We start from the raw sequence: 20,449 nt of genomic DNA on the forward strand, positions 1-20,449 counted from the left end.
ATTGCGGGAGCCTACAACCAAGCACAAGTCCTTGGCTGTAGCCTCGGGGGCTACTCCCATCGGGAGCGCTGTTCGCGCACCCGAGAGATAAAAAAAAAAGAAGAAGAAAGAGATCATATTGGGAAAATAATGACAATATAGCGACAAGGTGGACTAAAATGTTGAGCCTACAACCAAGCACAAGTTCTTGGTTGTAGCCTCGGGGGCTACTCCCATCGGGAACGCTGTTCGCGTGCCCGATGGAATTAACCAAGGAAAAATAGAAAAGCAAGAGAGTATATTTCGAGTTATAATTAACTCTACATATACTCCCATCGGGAGAGCAATATAAGTCATATTTGACTCGATAAAATGTGCCATTCCAACAGCCGGAAAAGCACTCGACAATATATTCTCAGAACGCCGAAGTTGCGATCAATTTCTGAATGCCGCAAATTTGCGAAGGTAAGACCCCAGATCCGTTCTGCTGGGCGTGGCATCGCCAAAGACTGCGCTCTGCTACATTTATCCGTATCAACGGATACGAAGAAAAATCCTAACGGACGCGTTAGGTACCCGATAAATTTGACTGGGACTCGACAGAATGGTAAGACCTTAAGCGGCACCTGTCGAAGTTTACACCAGTATCCCGAGATCATGTCCAGGGACGTGATTTTGAAGTAGGTTTTTGCGGATTGCCACTAGAGCAGTTAACTAGTACCTGATCCGTCAGATGAACTAGCCCCAACTACCATTATCCCTGTACAATATAGAATCTTATGTGAAGAAATATAAAAAAGTTAAAGCTTTCGAATAAAAATAAACAGTGGAGATTTTCCCTGATTCTACGATTCAAGCAAAATCTAGGGAGACTCTTGACATAGGCATCCCAAATGGGCCTGCCGAAGATAGTACCCGGGTTTATCGAAGGCCCACTACCCGAAGAATAAGAAGATTCGGGAGCCCAAGATATATCAAGGAAAGTCAAGAGTTGTAATAGGAAGTGTTATTTGTAATGCGGCGGGATGAGTTAGAAACCGTCCCGGACTCAGAATTTGTATAGCACGAATCCCTCGGCTCCACCTCCTATATAAAGGGGGAGGCGAGGGACGAAAAGATAATCGAATCATTGTCTGCAAACCCTAGTTTTCATAATCGTCGAGTACTTTTCGGCTGAAACCTTCGAGATCTACTTGCCCTCTACTTCCAACTAAAACCCTAGCCTACAATCCATAGGCATTGACAAGTTGATACCTTGTCAGGCAGAGATAGCAACCAATCTTTAGCTCTTCCTCTTAATGAGAAAGGAAACAATTTTAATTTTATAATGTCACCATCTACATCTTTATATTTTTGCATTTCACACAATTCAACAAAATTATTGAGATGGGCAGCAGCATCATCAGAACTAACACCAGAAAATTGCTCTCGCATAACAAGATTCAGTAAAGCAGGTTTAATTTCAAAGAATTCTGCTGTAGTAGCAGGTGGAGCAATAGGTGTGCATAAGAAATCATTATTATTTGTGGTTGTGAAGTCACACAACTTAGTATTTTCAGGAGTATTCATTTTAGCAACAGTAAATAAAGCAAACTAGATAAAATAAATGCAAGTAACTAATTTTTTTTGTGTTTTTGATATAGCAAACAAGATAGCAAATAAAGTAAAACTAGCAACTAATTTTTTTGTATTTTGATTTAGTGCAGCAAACAAAGTAGTAAATAAAACTAAGCAAGACAAAAACAAAGTAAAGAGATTGGGAAGTGGAGACTCCCCTTGCAGCGTGTCTTGATCTCCCCGGCAACGGCACCAGAAAAAGAGCTGTTGCCGTGGGAGGCAATTCTCTGTGGTGTAGCTTTTCTTCAGTTCCCCGGCAACGGCGCCAGAAAAAGAGCTTGATGGCGTGTAACTCACACGTTCGTTGGGAACCCCAAGAGGAAGGTATGATGCGCACAACAGCAAGTTTTCCCTCAGAAAGAAACCAAGGTTTATCGAACCAGGAGGAGCCAAGAAGCACGTTGAAGGTTGATGGCGGCGGGATGTAGTGCGGCGCAACACCAGAGATTCCAGCGCCAACGTGGAACCTGCACAACACAAACCAAGTACTTTGCCCCAACGAAACAGTGAGGTTGTCAATCTCACCGGCTTGCTGTAACAAAGGATTAACCGTATTGTGTGGAAGATGATTGTTTGCAGAAAACAGTAAAACAAGTATTGCAGTAGATTGTATGCGATGTAAAGAATAGGACCGGGGTCCACAGTTCACTGGAGGTGTCTCTCCCATAAGATAAAAGCATGTTGGGTGAACAAATTACAGTTGGGCAATTGACAAATAAAGAGGGCATGACCATGCACATACATATTATGATGAGTATTGTCAGATTTAATTGGGCATTACGACAAAGTACATAGACCACTATCCAGCATACATCTATGCCTAAAAAGTCCACCTTCAGGTTATCATCCGAACCCCCTCCAGTATTAAGTTGCTAACAAACAGACAATTGCATTAAGTATTGCGTGTAATGTAATCAATAACTACATCCTCAGACATAGCATCAATGTTTTATCCCTAGTGGCAACAGCACATCCATAATCTTAGAGATTTCTATCACTTCCCCAGATTCACGGAGACATGAACCCACTATCGAGCATAAATACTCCCTCTTGGAGTTACAAGCATCTACTTGGCCAGAGCATCTACTAGTAACAGAGAGCATGCAAGATCATAAACAACACATAGACATGAATTGATAATCAACATAACATAGTATTCTCTATTTATCGGATCCCAACAAACGCAACATATAGAATTACAGATAGATGATCTTGATCATGTTAGGCAGCTCACAAGATCCAACAATGAAGCACAATGAGGAGAAGACAACCATCTAGCTACTGCTATGGACCCATAGTCCAGGGGTGAACTACTCACTCATCACTCCGGAGGCGACCATGGCGGTGAAGAGTCCTCCGGGAGATGAATCCCCTCTCCGGTAGGGTGCCGGAGGAGATCTCCAGAATCCCCCAAGATGGGATTGGCGGCGGCGGCGTCTCAGTAAGGTTTTCCGTATCGTGGCTCTCGGTACTGGGGGTTTCGCGACGGAGGCTTTAAGTAGGCGGAAGGGCAGGTCAAGAGGCGGCACGAGGGCCCCACACCACAGGTCGGCGCGGCCAAGGGCCAGGCCGCGCCGCCCTAAGGTGTGGCCACCTCGTGGCCCCACTTCGTCTCCTCTTCGGTCTTCTGGAAGCTTCGTGGCAAAATAGGACCCTGGGCGTTGATTTCGTCCAATTCCGAGAATATTTCGTTACTAGGATTTCTGAAACCAAAAACAGTAGAAAACAACAACTGGCACTTCAGCATCTTGTTAATAGGTTAGTTCCAGAAAATGCACGAATATGACATAAAGTGTGCATAAAACATGTAGATATCATCAATAATGTGGCATGGAACACAAGAAATTATCGATACGTCGGAGACGTATCACGGGGCGCTACTGGTGGCGTGGGCCAGGCGGGCGGGTGGAGCTTGAGCTGGGGCGGAGTTTGGCGTGGTGGCTGAGCGGGGCACGCCGGGAGGCGGTTTGCTGGCGCTGGGCGGCTGATGCGGGCGGCGCTGGTGGGCGATGCTGTTTTGGCGGAGGCTCGTGCGGCTTGGTGTGGCAGAGCGGCCTGCGGCCAGGGGCGAATCACGGTGGAGCAGCTGGCGGAGGCGAGCGAGGGCGGGGCTCGAGCAGGGCGATGCAGGGAGGTAGGTGGAGCGAGCGGGAGCAGCTTGGTGGTCGGGTGTGCTTCAGTGCGAGCTGGCCAGGAGCGGATGGAGCTGGCGGCAGTGTCGGTCCCGTACAACCGGCAGTGCCAGTCCAGACACTACCCGGCAGTGCCAGCCGCCCAAGAACAGCTCGAGCTGTTCGTCGCAAAACGCGAAAATTGGATAGAAAAACGTCGATTGCGAGAGGAATAGAAGGAATTTGACAGTGAAATTTGGAGGGATGTAGATCTACCATAGGAACACGAAATTCATGGATCAAAACCACTCAAAACTCAACAGAATCGCAGATCTGACCAAAGGCAATTTAGGACTATTTTGGGGAATTTTTTGGAAAAAAAATTGGGGTGAAATTGGATGGATGGGGGTCTAATCCGGGCTAACCAAGAGCTGCTGATACCATTTGATGAGGCCTAAAGGCTAGGATGTGCCCAGATCCCACGAATTTGACCAAGTGAGTGGATGGAATAGATGGAAAATGGTAGAACACACACAAATCTCAAATCAAAACACACACAACCCAACACAAACCAAATTTACTCCCTTAGTAGGTTAGACCAAGCCAATAGAACCACTTCTTAGAGAGACCCTTGGGTTGAATCTAAGAAGTGAGAGATTGGTGATGGAGATCCAACTAGAACTTAGATGAAAGAGGTAGAAGCCTTGAATCATCCATGAAGAGCAGAAATCCCTCAAGAGTGCCTTGATACAAAAACATAGTTCTAGGGAGACAAAGCTCAAAGTAGTTTAAGCCAAATCTTGTCTAAACCCTAATTGAGGTGGGGGAAGAGGCACTTATAGGCCCAGATCCGTCCAGGGGTATAAGGAGCATTACAATAAAGTATTTATGACCATAGATGATAAATAGACGGTTGAGATGCAGTTGACTTTGGTGGGGCCGGCAGTGCCGGCGTGCTCGGGGCGGCAGTGCCGGTGAAGAGTGGCCACCACTGGGGTGTGTCCACCGGCAGTGCCGGCCTTGGTAGGGCGGCAGTGCCAGCCTGGTGGCGGCGGCAGTGCCGGCCTGGTGCTGTGGCCGGCGGCTGGAGACCTTCTTCTTCTTCTCTTTGGTCTTCCCTTCTTCAATGAACCATGTGGCTTCCCTCTCCTCGGCTCCTTGACGCTCCCTTCGTGTCCTTGGTGAGATTGGTACCTAATGACATATATACATAGGTATGAGGTAGCAATCCGTCCAAGGTTATGTTGAGTTCAAGTGTAGAAATGAGTGAATTCACCTCTTGGTGTATGGCTTTGGCCCGAGCTCGTGTCATTGGGCCACGAGGAGGGCTTGTCGGTCTTGAGGAGGAGGTGTCCAAAAGCCACCCCGTATCACGCTGCGCCATGGCAGGCCTCGATGGGACAACAATGGCGGGCGGGAGAACGAGCGGAAAAGTTCCAGCGCGCGCGAAAAGGCCATGGGCGTGCGCTCGCGCCCAAGTTTCCCGCCAAGGCCGCCGGCTATAAAAGACAGTGCCGGCCTCGCAGACCTCACACCCCGCTCCGCCGTCCTCTCCCCTGTACCTTCTCCGGCGCCCACTACACCTCCATCGCCATGCCACGCACCCTGCAGGCCACGTGGGCCAAGCTCTCCCTCGCCGCCTGGGCCAAGTTCCCGGGGATGGAGGAGGAGCGAGCGGACGCGCGTTCGGTCGCCGACGACGAGGCGCTCTGCGATGCTGCCGATGAGACGGCGAAGAAGGAAGAGGACGCGGCCGCGGACGGCTAGTACGAGGCCGCGGAGGAGGAGGCGGAGCCCGCCGTGGAGGAGGAGCCCGTCGACGCGGAGGACTACTTCGATGACCTCACGCTGGCGAACATCAACGTCGCCATCGAGGAGCGTCTCGCCGACCTCACGCTCGTGATGAAGGAGCACGAGGCCACCTGCCGGGCCGGACGCAGCCGTTTAGGCGACCTCGTCGGCCAGAAGAACCAGCTCCTCGTTAGGCGAGCAGCCTGCCACCTCATCCAGCTGCCCTCGCCCGAGCGGCGCGCCCGGGAGGCTGCTCCGTCGGCGGAGCACGGCCGCCAAGAGTGCATGCGGCGTCGGGGGGAGAACCACGAGGCCCAGGCCGCCGGCCGCGTCCGCCTGGAGGCACGGACCGATGTGGAACGCGCCGCCGCGCAGGTGCTCGAGTTGTGCGGGAAGCAGATGGTGCCTCCGCAGGAGGCGGAGCGCGAGCGCGCCCAAGCTGCAAGGACGGCAAGGAGGAGGGCGGCCGCTAAGGAATGCAGCAAGAGGGCCGCCGCCGAGCCACCCATCTGGTAAGCTGGAGTGGAATCCTCACGCGTACAGACTGCCCGCATCGAGTGAAATCCACGGCCCCGGCGGTGAGTCGGCGGCGAGTCACCGGCGAGGCCGCCGGCCCTGTACATAGCTAGACTAGTAGTAGGAAGATTTAAGAAAATGTAATGTCTAATTTTAATGAAGAAAGAAACTATCTCCCTATGACACGCGGGCCAGGGGTGGGCAAGGGGCGGACGGCCAGCGCCAGCCATCGGCGTCCGCGGCCACGCCAACGCGGCGCAGATTTGGGCCGGCTTTGGGTCGTCCCGGACGCCGCGGCCATCCGTTTTTGGGATGGGTCCGTGCGCTGGGACGGGTTTTTTTTCCGGTTCAACTCATCCGGACGCGTGGACGCGGGATGGGTCGCCATGTTGGAGGTACCCTAACTGGGCAGCCCAGTTGCTAGAGAACAGAAGTTGTGGGATTAGCTTCGAGATGAGCTGCCGGAAACGGTCCATGACTTATGTCGGTCGGATCCTTGACGTGCAAGACAAGAAATACTTAGCGTAGTCTAGGTTTAGTCTTATCCGGTAGAATTTTTATATACCGGATCTTGGGAGCCTTTTAGGTATAAATATACTCAACTCATTGTGAATCAGCACTTGTTACCATTATATTAAACTAGGACAAAGTCCGTGCTTCGCTACCGAGCAAATCGCAAGTCTATCCCATAGTTGTTTGTTGTAGCCTAGGACACAAACAACGTCTTTCTGCTAGCCCCACCACCCTTGGGCGAGATTAGAGCATCTCTAGCAGAGCCCGAAAAAACGCGAACTGAAAAAGTGAAGTTCAGTTCACCGAACTCGTGTATTCGGGTCGTAAAATGGCCGGCACAGATCAGAACCCGTACACTAAAACTGTTAAAAAGTATATTTCTAAAGATGCCACTGGACCCACGTTTTGGACTCTTTTTTTCTTTTCCTTTTCTCCTTCTTCTTCTACCTTCAACCTCTGGCCACGTAGTCCTTCGGCCGATGCCCATGCCGGCCGCCCCGCCTGCTCCGCCCCGGCCCCGCCTGCGCCGCCCCGGCCCCGCTGCGCTGCCGCACAGCCTTGCTGCGCCGCGCCGCCCGTCCTCGCCGTGCCGCCCGGCCCCGCCCGCTCCGCCCCGGCTCTATCCCACCCCGGCCGTGCTGCCCCCGCCCTGCCCCGCCCCCGCGCCGCCAAAGCTCCGCCACACCCCGGCCCCGCCTAGCCCGCGCCGCCCCGGCCCCGGCCTCGCCCCGACCGCGCCGCCCCGGCTCCGGCGTCACGCCGCCGCGCCGCCCCGCGCCGGCTCGGCCCCGCCCGCGCCGGCCCGGCTCCGCCACGCCCTGGCCCGACCCCGCCCGCGCCGCCCCGCCTCGGCCCCGGCCGTGCCCGCTCCGTCACGAGCTGCAGTGAGCTCGCCCCGCCCCTCCCCGGCCACGCCCGCTCCGCCCCGAGCCGCCCTGCAGCGAGCTCACTGTTGGAGATATGCCCAAGAGGCAATAATAAAAGTGGTTATTATATATCTTTATGTTTATGATAAATGTTTATATACCATGCTATAATTGTATTAACTGAAACATTGATACATGTGTGTTATGTAAACAACAATGAGTCCCTAGTAAGCCTCTTAACTAGCTTGTTGATTAATGGATGATTAGTTTCATAATCATGAACATTGGATGTTATTAATAACAAGGTTATATCATTATATGAATGATGTAATGGACACACCCAATTAAGCGTAGCATAAGATCACGTCATTAAGTTATTTGCTATAAGCTTTCGATACATAGTTACCTAGTCCTTTCGACCATGAGATCATGTAAATCACTTATATTGGAAAGGTAGTTTGATTACATCAAACGCCACTGCGTAAATGGGTGGTTATAAATGTGGGATTAAGTATCCGGAAAGTATGAGTTGAGGCATATGGATCAACAGTGGGATTTGTCCATCCCGATTAAGCGTAGCATAAGATCACGTCATTAAGTTATTTGCTATAAGCTTTTGATACATAGTTACCTAGTCCTTTCGACCATGAGATCATGTAAATCACTTATACTGGAAAGGTACTTTGATTACATCAAACGCCACTGCGTAAATGGGTGGTTATAAAGGTGGGATTAAGTATCCGGAAAGTATGAGTTGAGGCATATGGATCAACAGTTGGATTTGTCCATCCCGATGACGGATAGATATACTCTGGGCCCTCTCGGTAGAATGTCGTCTAATGTCTTGCAAGCATATGAATAAGTTCATAAGAGACCACATACCACGGTACGAGTAAAGAGTACTTGTCAGGAGACGAGGTTGAACAAGGTATAGAGTGATACCGATGATCAAACCTCGGACAAGTAAAATATCGCGTGACAAAGGGAATTGGTATCGTATGTGAATGGTTCATTCGATCACTAAGTCATCGTTGAATATGTGGGAGCCACTATGGATCTCCAGATCCCGCTATTGGTTATTGGTCGGAGAGAGTTCTCACCCATGTCCACATAGTTCACGAACCGTAGGGTGACACACTTAAGATTTGATGTTGTAATAGTAGAACTTGAATATGGAATGGAGTTCGAAGTTTTGTTCGGAGTCTCGGATGGGATCCCGGACATCACGAGGAGTTCCGAAATGGTCCGGAGAATAAGATTCATATATAGGAAGTCATATTCCAAGTTTGGAAATGATCCGGTGCATTTATTGAAGGTTCTAGAAGGCTCTAGAAAAGTCCGGAAGAAATCACTTTGGAAGGCGGAGTCCCGGAGGGAGTCCACCACCCATGGCCGGCCAACCCTAGAGGGGGGAGTCCAAGGTGGACTCCACCTAAGGGGGCCGGCCACCCCCCCCCCCCCTCATGGAAGGGTGGGAATCCCACTTGGGTGGGAGTCCCACCGTGGGTAGGTTTCCCTACAACATGGAAGGTTTTGGTTGGGGTCTTATTCGAAGACTTGTAGTCCAACACTTGGGGGTTCCACCTATATAATGAGGGGCCAAGGGGAGGAGGCCGGCCACCACAAAGCCACAAGCTGGCCGCACCCCATAGAGGCCGGCCACCCCCTCTCCCCAAACCCTAGCCGCCCCACTCCTCCCCCTCTCCCGCAACGCTTAGCGAAGCTCCGCCGGAGATCTCCATCGCCACCGCCACCACGCCGTCGTGCTGCCGGATTCAAGGAGGAGCTACTATTTCCGCTGCCCACTGGAACGGGGAGGTGGACGTCGTCTTCATCAACACCGAACGTGTGACCGAGTACGAAGGTGCTGCCCGATTGTAGCACCGTCAAGATCTTCTACGCGCTTTTAAAAGCGGCAAGTGATCGTCTACCGCAGCAACAAGAGCCTCATCTTGTAGGCTTTGGAAATCTTCAAGGGTGAGTCCCGGTCATCTCCTCGTTGCTCCCATCTTCTAGATTGCATCTTGGCTTGGATTGCGTTCTCGCGGTAGGAAAATTTTTGTTTTCTATGCAACGTATCCCTACACTCTCCACGCCCCGCGCCGCCCCACGCCGCAGCGAGCTCACCGGAATTTGGTTGGATTCCGGCGAATTTAGTTGGATTCCGGCGTCTGTACCGGCGGAAGCAGTTAGCTCGAGCTGAAATTTCAGCGCGCCACGAGTAGGGGCTCGGTGTTCAGTTTGCTCTTTCAGCCCCTACAAATACAGGCCGAGTTGAGTTTTCGGTCTCGGCCTAAAACTTTTTTTCGATTTTGCCTCGTTTACAGTGACTGATCTGCGCCATTTTCTGAACTGAACCCGTAAATTGGCAGTTATTTTTCGGTTTTGCCCAGTTTACGGGCTCTGTTAGAGATGCTCTTACATGGTTGTGTGGTACACTCGTACCGGCCATGCCTCTTTCTTTCATTGCTCTCTATTTCTTCCGTTTGCACCCCTCATCGAGAATTTATGACGAGCTAAAACACAAAGTTCGTAAAACAAACAATGTTTTTGTCTATAACCGGTTATTTTGTTAAATATTTATTGATGGAGCAAATCGTTTTTGACATGGTGAGATGCTACTCTAAGAACCAGTATCAAGTAGGAATTACAACACAAATCTACTACAATGAGACTCAAATTGAACTAAATTTGTTTGAGGCAATTTTAAAATCGAAAAATACCCAACCTATCTATTTAAGCCTTGTACAACCAAGGATTGAGGCACCGCTTGCTGAGTTTGCTTCCTCGCCGGTGTGACCACCCTTAGAAGTTGTCGTCATGCTGGAGTCAACTCCTCGCTGGAGCTTGCAGCCACCTTCTGCTTACAGTCATTTGTGCGGGACGCTCGCCGTCATCATCGGTAGGATGTGCTCCATATCCCTGGGTCGTCGTCTTAATTTGTCTCAGGGTATACTTTTCCCAGGTGGACATATGGTCGCATCTAGGTTGATCTTCAAGCCTCCTTCGTTAGGGTGATAGAAGTTTCTCAATTCTAGGAGGGTTCTCTTTCCTACTCGGTAGGACGAGCAGATTTCAAAAAATGACCACATTACGACAGCAAGTTTGAAAACCCACGCTATTCGTCCAAATTGCGAAAGTTTACCGATATTGAGAAAATTCGTTGCAATATACACTGATTTGGGGATAACTCACAGTAGTGCTCGTGGGCCAGCCGCAAGTTTCTCTTTTTTAGAGGGAGATGTGTGGCATTCATTCCATCCATGACTTTGGGAGTATTGCTTTTATGATCTCAGGATGTTCTTTTCCAATCAATTTTTCTAGATCCGTTTCTTAAATTGTGTCTCCACATCAACTGACTATATTGTCGATTATTTGCTTTCCGTGGATTCTTATCTATACTTTTCTTCTTTCACCTTCAGCGTTGAACTGTTGACTCTGTTTCCTGTACGACAAGATTGACATGCTTTTCCACTCGTTCTTTGCCGAAGCCGAAACTCGCCGTGCTTGCTCGCTCGCGGAGCTCACCTGTGGCCGCCCATGCCGCACCACGCCCTGCCCTCTGCCGGAGCTCGCCGCGCCCGTCCCCTGCCGGAGCTCCCGTGACCGTTCGTTGCTCGAGCTCAACCGCAGCCGTCACTGCCAGAGCTCGTCGTGGCCGCCACTGCCATGGCATGCGCGCGGGCGCCTTGCCGGAACTCGCAGCGGCCATCCCCTGCCCGAGCTCTCGAGGGTCTCGGTGGGAGCAGGAAAATAAGGTTATAACTGAACAGGTACGGTGGTAATTTGATGTATTATGCGAATTAGTGCGCGCGCTGCAGCGGGAGAGAAAAATCTACGTGTATACACTATGGGCGATGGTTGACGAGCGCGTAGAGCCAATAATATGACCATTGCCGACTATTCACACCACTAGCAACTGCCTCCCGGATGACATTTGTGTACGTCCCATAGTGATTTAAAAAGATCTTAACCACATGTAAACATAATTTACAAGCATAGAAAGACGTATGTAAAAAATAATTTCCAAGCCCACATGATCTATTGGCATTTGCAAGTTTCTTTTTTGGGAAAATCTACCTATCAGCGCCGCATAGCTAGCGCTCCCGTGCGGCGGGCGTGAAAAAGCGCATCACGCCCAAGGGTATGTACAATGGTTGATATGGCTGTCTTATCATAGCGGCGCCACGTAATTTAGATATAACAACAAAACATGATGTACAATGGGTTATTTTTTAGTCTTATCTCTAGTAATTAGATATCCTAAATTTGTGGTGAGAGAGATTGTGCTAAGAGATCATCTCTTAATTAAGAGAAGACAAACCCTTTTTTCAACATTCTCTCTCCTCCACCTCAGCATTTATCCTACGTGGCACTGCTAAGATATCACCATTGTACATGCCCTTAGTGCCGATCACATCTTTGATCCCTTGGTCCCGGTGCCTTATCCCCTCACGACTGTTCCTCTACGAACCAGAATCAAGTTGGAAAGGGAAGATGGTAGGAGACCTCCACCACGAGCGCAGCGGGGAAGGCCTCCATGGAAAAGCGCGGAGGGGCAGGCCGCCGCCGTGGTCGAGCACGGCGAGGGAGGCCGCCGCGGTCTCGTGCGCATCAGCGGGGAAGACCTCCGCGGCCAAGCACGGTGGGGAAGGCCGTCATGGCTGAGCACGGCAGGGGACGCCGCGGCGGCCCAGTGCGCATCGGCGGGGAGGGCCTCCACGGCCAAGCACGGCGGGGGAGGCAGTCGCGGCTGAGCGCTCATCAGCGGGGAGGCCGCCACGAGAGCTCGCACGAGGAAGCAGCTGATTCCGGCGTTTCGCTCGTTCTGCTGCCGACCAAGGCGACCATGATTGCTGGGAGTGCTTGCTGTCGTTGACCACCGAGCGGAGATGGGGCGCCTTCAGTGATAATTAGGTGATTTTGCCAGATTAATTAGGTCCAGTTTCCATGTTACCAATTCCCAGATAAATTAGCGGTAACTGCCTAATTTATTAGCGCTAATTGCCCGATTAATTTGGTCTGATTGCCATATTAGCAATTGCCATATTAATTAGTCATAGTTGCCTAATTAATTAGGAGTACTTATTATCAAGTTTAAACGAAGCAAGCATAATTTTGACCACCCTAGTGATTTTTTGGAACGGTACATGCATGATTCGTGCTGGTTCGCATGTGTTCGTGGTTGTCTAGTTTTTCACGTTTTTATATTGTGCAATCGTACTACACGACAGCCCCATAGTGAATGGCCAAGCAAAATAATTACACGAACGCGCGGAAATCGATCCAGTAGCAAAGCCGCCGCACAAAATGAGTCCCGTGCGGCGGGCTGCCGCGTAGTACTGTCCTTCTTTTTTAGCCTTTCAAAGCCAGGAAAAATACGTCCCCATTTGTAAAGAGAAAAAATAGAAGAGATTTTTAAGTGGGGAGCCGGTCAGCCCACCTAACTCCAACGCTTTAGCAAGTCGGTCGCTTCTTCCGCTAACGAGCCGCAGCAGGCTCCTGTTTCCCCGCCGTCCCCATATTAGCCAACATGTTGCTTGTTATTTTGGAGACACCTTGCTGATAATGCAGTCAATATGTGAAAATTCGTTTTTGATCCCGAGCACAGATGCGCTTCGTATCCTGGCCCTACAGGCACGCTAAGATTCGGACAGAAGAGGTGTACTCTATTACTATTTCGTTTCGCACAAACGGAACCGATTGCGCTAACTGATGTGGACTGGTATATGTGTCGTGCTGTACCCGACGTCTTCAACAGGGTCATCTTCCCAATCTGAACCAGAACGGGGATAGATCCTTTGCCAGTGACAGCATCATCACACTCATAGCTCGTCAAGGATCAAAGCCAGAGAGTGGTTTTACAAGTGCTGCCGCAATAGCATAACAACCTCGCGTCCAAGTCGCTCCATCAATCTGTCGTACTCTCTGCTAAGCTTCCCCCCAAAACCATCGATCTATACCTTGCAGGCTCATCTTCGTCGGTTCTTTAGGTGGTAGGATGGATACACAGGTTAACAGCACGAGCTGCTACCAGATGCAGTCTCCGTTCCATCCTCCGCCGCACACTGCTGCTCAACCCCACACAATTTTCTCAGCTAGACGATTGATTACCTGTCTACCGCATCAAGCAGGAAATCCATATCCGTCTCTGGCGGCGCGGATAGCATCTCTAATTCTCCTTGGGCCATGGGCGTGGCCCCAGATGAACTAGCTCGCTCCCCTTCAGGATTTACACTTCAAAAGAAGTACTGTATCTGGCCGCGTCTCGATTAAAGTCTGGCCCTACCAGTTTGCGGATACAACGTTCTAGGCCGTACCAAGGTCCATGAAAAGTGGTTGTTATATTCCAGCAGTCGATGAAACGCCGTAACGATCAGCTTACCTGGACATCAACAACGTCAACTTTGGGTCCGCGGTAGCATCTGTGCCCGGCACCAAAACGCCTTGTCCGTCAATATGTGTGTATTTAAACCGGTGGAATCTCTATCTCTATCTCTATCTCTACTACTTAAAAAGACTAAACATAATCCCTATTCTCCCCATTTTCGTCCGTTCCACCATTTTGGTCGTCCGTCCATCCCACCAAAACAAGGAAATATCAATCAATCAGCCCGAAATCTCTACTACTTAAAAAGACCAAACATATGTAGCCACCAAAATAAGGAAATATCAATCAATCAGCCGGGAAGTATAAGGAAATATCGTTGTCGTCTCACGTTGCATGCAATCCAGCAATCAATCAGCCGGGACGTATAAGGAAATAACAATCAGCTGGACGGGCAAGAAAAGCTGGGATGTATAAGGAAAGCTGGGACGGGCAAGGAAAGCTGGGACAGTGGGACGTATAATGAACTACAGAGCCGGAACGTATAAGGAAACAATCAACTGAATCAGCTGAACGTACAAGGAAAGCTGGGAGGACGTACAAGTAAATCATCTCCCCCCTCACGCTGCCGTCTCTTCTCACACTCACGCTGTCATCTCTTCTCCGACGCCTGCCGTCCGGCAACCACCTCGCCGCCCCGTGGTCTGCCGTCTCTTCGCCGACGCCTGCAATCTCTCCATCGACCTTGCTGATTCCCAACGCCGACGCCCCGTGGTCTGCCCTCATTGGTCTGCCGCCTCGGCCGACGCCCCGTGGTCTGCCTCATTGGTCTGCCGCCTCTTCTTTGACTCCCAGGTTGGCTCTCCATCAAGTCGAAGACATCGCATCAGTTTCTTACTTCTTGTCCTTCATCTTCATGCTGCATGGAAAAATAGAGGGCACTCAGTTTATCTACATTTCTAGAATTGATAGGATTCAACTACTATTTTGGTTAGGATGAGCTTTATATTTCACTTTGGGAGGGCTAACATGTTGCCATTAATATATGCACGCAAAATGCACGACATTGCATCTTCTCCTACAAATCCTACACACTGCATATACCGAGATTAGGAGATGCAAGCCACTCGATACTTGATGTATTCTACCAGTTTATGGATAGGCTGCAAGCATACATAAACTGAATTGTGCCTTGGGGTGGTGTAATGACACAAACCTTGGCTTTGGATATGTCCTCATGTCATTCCAGATCCTATCGAGCTCACAAAGGTCACACGCCAATACTTCCGTGCTTTTTCATCAGGGCACCTGCACATGTATCGACACATCACACCTCATTTAAATTGAACCCACCAAAACGTAAGTAATAATAGATTCAGTAACTTCAGTAAGTAACTATTCCTTCTGTTATATCTTCCTTGCATTTACAACAAAAAAATACCCCTTATCTAAGAGACCATAGACCAGACAACAAAAGGATACACCTGGAGTACTTGACAAACTCTGCTTTGATTCAGTGCCATTTCATTTATGGAGTTGCCTCACATGGCACATAAACAAATGTAGTTTCATCAATACCAGAAACCCATATGTTTAGCCTGGTTAAAGTTTTTACTAAGATTGCCATTAATTATATGCACGAAAATGCACGACATTGCATCTTCTCCTAAAAATCCTACACATTGCATATACCGAGATTAGGCCTGATTGCATGACGATCAGCAGACATCAATAAGTTTAGAAGATGCAAGCCTCTCGATACTTGATGTATTCTACCAGTTTATCGATAGGCTGCAAGCATACATAAACTGAATTGTGCCTTGGGGTGGTGTACTAACACAAACCTTGGCTTTGGATATCTCCTCATGTCATTCCAGATCCTATCGAGCTCACAAAGGTCACACGCCAGTGCTTCCGTGTCTTTTCATCAGCGCACCTGCACATGTATCGACACATCACACCTCATTTAAATTGAACCCACCAAAACATAAGTAATAATAGATTCAGTAACTTTATAGAGTTGCCTCACTTGGCACATAAACAAATGTAGTTTCATCAATACCAGAAACCCATATGTTTAGCCTGGTTAAAGTTTTTACTAAGATTTTAAGTAGTGGAGATAAACAAGTAACTAATGTACTCCAGTAGTACTACAGTAGAACAGTCCAACTTTTTGCCATCTACTGTACTGTAGAACAACAAAGACAATTCAGGTTGGACTGTTCAACTGGTTTCAGACATATGCTTAGTTAAACAATTGTACTGTCATCAGAATAAGAAACCCATATGATTTCCCTGGCTACTAAGATAAAACAAGCAACTAAAACATGTTAGGCTATTTACAGTAGCACAGTAGGATGGTGTTATTATGATCTTTGATTATGACTATGCTTTGAGATAGTAGTCACTGTGATGCAAGTCCCAAAAGCCAGGATATAGCAAACAGAATTGCCTTAATTCAGAATAAATATATGGTTTGCACAATGCAAGAGAATACAATGTAATTATGCTAATGATGACAAAATAAAAAGCACTGAACCTAAAAAGTACAAAATAGAAGGTTGCTTTTTTCTGTTCAATCGATTTTGTACAGCTTGGTTAGAAATAAATCATTCATCCTTCGATAGTGGACAAATCATTTTTTACTACACTTTTATCCTTGCAGATGGATCCGTCGAAATGGTCGAGTGACCGTACTCCTTTCAAAGATTTGTCCAACACCATCAGCACAAGTAACATTAATTATATATAATGTGCAATTCAATCAACTAATTCTCAACAACTGATTACGTTATGTATTTTATTTCATGTCGCAGACACCATACATGGAGGGGAACCTACAGATGGGAAAGAACGCGATAGACAACGTCGATAGATGTATGCGTAGATGGATCCACAAAAGAAAGATGAGCTACTTAAGAAGCGTCGTGAATCCTGTCAACAGAAGAAAGCTAAACTACAATGCACACATCCTGTTACAAGCTCACGAGAGTCAATTGGAGGTCCATCTGCAATCACTCAGCTAGAAAGCACACCAGCTGTTAAAGGTGCACCAAACCATGTGTTACTTGGGTCTTTGCAATTTATAGGTCATATATTTAATTAACGTCCATATTGCAACTAAATCACACGCTGGTTGGATTTTAACCAGGACAAAATGCTATGCACACGGAAAATGTACCTGCTGCAAATGAGACATGCCAACTCCAATCACCTCATATGTCATCTCCAGGGCAACAAATTTTCATGACTGGTACGAAGGCATCTAATTTCTCTACAAAAAAATGCAGCTATCTATTCATATCTAATGTAGCTACATATGTGATATTTTTCCTGTGTACAAAATGTTGACATCAATAATATCTATACTAATGGACCCAAGTCATTGAGCATTCACGCAACACCGGTGAGTACAAAGGAGCAGAGGAGGTAACAAGATAGGGAGCGATATGCGCAGATGGATCCACAGAAGAAAGATGAGCTACTTAAGAAGCGTCGTGAATCGTACAAACAGAAGAAAGCTAAACTACAATTCACACACCCTGTTACAAGCTCACGAGAGTCAAATGAAGGTTCATCTGCACTCACTCAGCTAGAAAGCACACCCGTTGTTAAAGGTGCACCAAACCACATGTTACTTGGGTCTTTGCAATTTATAGGTCATGTTTAATTCACGACTATAATGCAACTAAATCACACGCTCGTTGGATTTAAACCAGGACAAAATGCTATGAACACGGAAGATGTTTATGTCCTTGGAAACAGAATGCTCGCAGGTACTTAGAATTTTATCACTGATTTCGTACCACTAAACTGCCATGTTTGTGACCTGGTTATGTGATTATTTTTCTAGATGTTATTGGACTGGTGGTGTATGTCAGCAAGTTCATGTACATACAATCATATTATCAGAAGACTTCGTGCCTAGACATTGCAGTTATGAACATTAGGTATCAATTTTGTCAAATTGTATTTGTACTTCTTATTATTTATGTGCTGAGATGAGATTGTTTTACTCGCCAGGGGAGAAATAAAAAAATTTCCGTGTATGGGACCGACCGTGGGGCGTCACATAGGATGTTGGAGACTAGCGGAGCGTGAGAAGTGGACTTTAGCTGCCACACTGTTGAAAATGAAAAGGACGGAAGGTGATGTGCTGGTGCAGTTACTTAAATCCTACTGTATTCTTTATCTAATTGTAAATATTACAGGAGATTTTAGGTAATACCAGATAGCGGTTTAGGCAAACTGATCATGTTCTTCTCTTCTTTACTTGCAGGCTAACCACTTGAACATGGTCCTGGGCCTCACAGTTTTTGTTAGCGGCTCGAGGGTATACCGGTTTGGGAAAACGGGAGAAAGCGCATTTATAAGCCTCTGTCAGGTGTTGGTTGCAGCTCCCCGGCAGCGGCGTATGGAATTGCCAGATGATAACTCGCTTTTGTATTAGCTGACCAGATCGTCGTCAGAATCTGAACCAAGCCTTAAAATTCACCATACAAATCAATTTAGGTACAATTAGTGCAGAATACTTGTCAACTTATGGTCAATTTTGACATTTGAAAATAATTCACTTTCATTGAGCAATTGCATCTTTGGTATGAAAAACAATAATACATGTGAGTTGTGTCATCTTTCGTATGAAAACAAATTTTCCATTGAACCATATGTAGAAAATACATCTGTGATAAAAAAATGCTAGAATTTATGCCTTATAACTATGTGATTGGTATTGAACTTATGCCAGATAGAAATGACATAGCCAGTATCTAGACGAATAAGGAGATTTTTTTTACAAAATGGAGCATATTCCCCCAATTTGAAGAGGGAGGCTGAGATACATTGGGGAATGCTTAAACTTGGCATGTGAATTTCCTTCTTTCCTTAGCAAAAAAGTTCACAATAAAGTCTCAAAATTTCCTAACAAAAAGCATATGTGCAGGAAATATTTGCGATCGCCTACCAAATACCAATCATGTACCAATATAAACAGGAAATATTTGCGATCGCCTACCAAATACCAATCATGTACCAATAAAAATAGGCATTACCTATTATTCTCCTCGCTGATCAATCTTCTCGAGCGGCATCAATCCAACACCACGATATCACGAATCATTATCGGCAATAAGGTATGAACCCTGGCTCATCCCTGCAGGCGCAGGGGAGGACCGGTCCGTCACGAGGGAGCCGGCGGCCAGCGGCCGTGCGAGGGAGCCGGGGGCAGAGGCGCGCAAGCGAAGCTGGGGTGGGGGCCACGCGAGGCAGCCGGTGGCAGGGACGCGCGAGGGAGCGGGGGCCGGGGCCACGCGTGCAAATCTGCGTCGGGCGGCGGCGCGAGGGATCCGGGGCAGGAGCGCGCGACGGAGCAGGGGAGAGGGGCCGCGCGAGGGGACTGGGGGCAGGGCGCGCGAGGGAACTGGGGGCCAGGGGCGGACGAGCTAAGCCGGGGGTCGGCGGCAGCGCGAGCCAAGCTGGGGCGGCGGAGGCAGCAGGAGCCAAGCTGGGGGGGCGGCCAAATTTTTGGCTCCGTTTTTTGCTCCACCACTGGGGGCGGTGGCGGCAGCGCGAGTGAAATTGGGGCCGCTCCGCTGTAGCTAGCACTGAGAAAAAGGAGATAGATGACGGCATTTTATTTAGTGAAGTGGACATGGAAGTTAAGAGGTGGGAGAAAGAAACAGATATACTGAATTCTACGCTTCCAATTTCGCTCGCTCTGTGTATGTGTACGCGCCTGAGTTGAATGTTGCCATCTCCAACTCAGTACCACTGCGTAGATCACTTCTAATTTAATTCGCAAAAAAATATCACTTCTAATTTTTGCTGGGTGCTCTTGGGCATGTTAGAAAATTGAAGAGCAAATAGATTGATAGAGATAGTGTGGCCGGACTTTTAAGTGTATTTTAACCGTGGGAGAGAATTGTATTTTTGTCATTCCATATGCATGTTTGTATGATTTTATATAATTTCTCTATTTTATATATGTTTTTCTTTTTTAGATTATGGTCGAGATGGACACTAATATTGTTGATGCTCCGAAAGAATCCAACGAGATAGACTGATGCGATGTTGGTGGAAGAGACAGAAAGCTCGTCAAATTTTACACAAGCAAATGAGGTCATTGCCATTTTTTCTATGCATGTTCCCATAAGATAATCTTTAGAATTTATTTTGATAAATATTGCACTTCTGTAGGTCATGGATAATGTAGAGATGGATTTTACTGATCTTTCAAAAGAGGCCACCACCGAGGCAATATTGATGGAAGGGACTCTAGATTCACCGAGTTCTGCAGAGCTAGAGGAGGTGCATTCAGGGACTGACATTGCAAGCCATAATAAACCAAAGAAGGCTAACAGAAAGGTTATCCAGGAAGGTACTTAATTCCTCCTTAGTTACCATCATTTCATTTTTTGCTACATTTTTTATTAACAGAAAGGTTATCCCGAAAGGCTCCTTAGATAGTGTGGTCGGACTTTTAAGTGTATTTTACATTATGCTCTCTTGGAACGGTAAAAAGTGGTTCATCCAATATGCACGGTGGATGGTATACTACGTTGCACTTTTTATTTTTTTCGCATGAACTATATATGTTAATGTGAAGTATTGTTGTGCAGAATGTTTTTGAGCTCAGGAAGAATTTTTTGGTACACTTGCTCTAGCGAATAAAGCCATTGCAACCCCCATAAAAGGAGTAGTCCCCAACCCGGAGCTACTTTCCCATATTC

At 47.9% G+C, this 20,449-nt stretch overlaps 1 long non-coding RNA gene across 3 annotated transcripts; it reads right to left on the reverse strand.

The window, feature by feature from the left end:
* Window positions 1-14,051: 14,051 nt before the first annotated feature.
* Window positions 14,052-19,302, reverse strand: LOC127332273 (uncharacterized). 3 transcript variants are annotated; one of them, XR_007870328.2, is made up of 5 exons: window positions 18,773-19,302; window positions 17,950-18,193; window positions 15,566-15,657; window positions 14,938-15,029; window positions 14,052-14,640 (listed from the first exon to the last, which is right to left on the reverse strand). It is a non-coding gene; the product is annotated as an uncharacterized lncRNA (long non-coding RNA). The 3 variants fall into 3 exon arrangements; XR_007870327.2 differs by lacking the exon at window positions 18,773-19,302 and having other exon boundaries at window positions 14,055-14,640; window positions 17,950-18,728; XR_007870325.2 differs by lacking the exon at window positions 17,950-18,193 and having other exon boundaries at window positions 14,056-14,640.
* Window positions 19,303-20,449: the final 1,147 nt, after the last annotated feature.

The sequence above is a fragment of the Lolium perenne genome, chromosome 4 (assembly GCF_019359855.2).
Source record: "Lolium perenne isolate Kyuss_39 chromosome 4, Kyuss_2.0, whole genome shotgun sequence".
In the NCBI taxonomy this organism is placed as follows: Eukaryota; Viridiplantae; Streptophyta; class Magnoliopsida; order Poales; family Poaceae; genus Lolium; species Lolium perenne.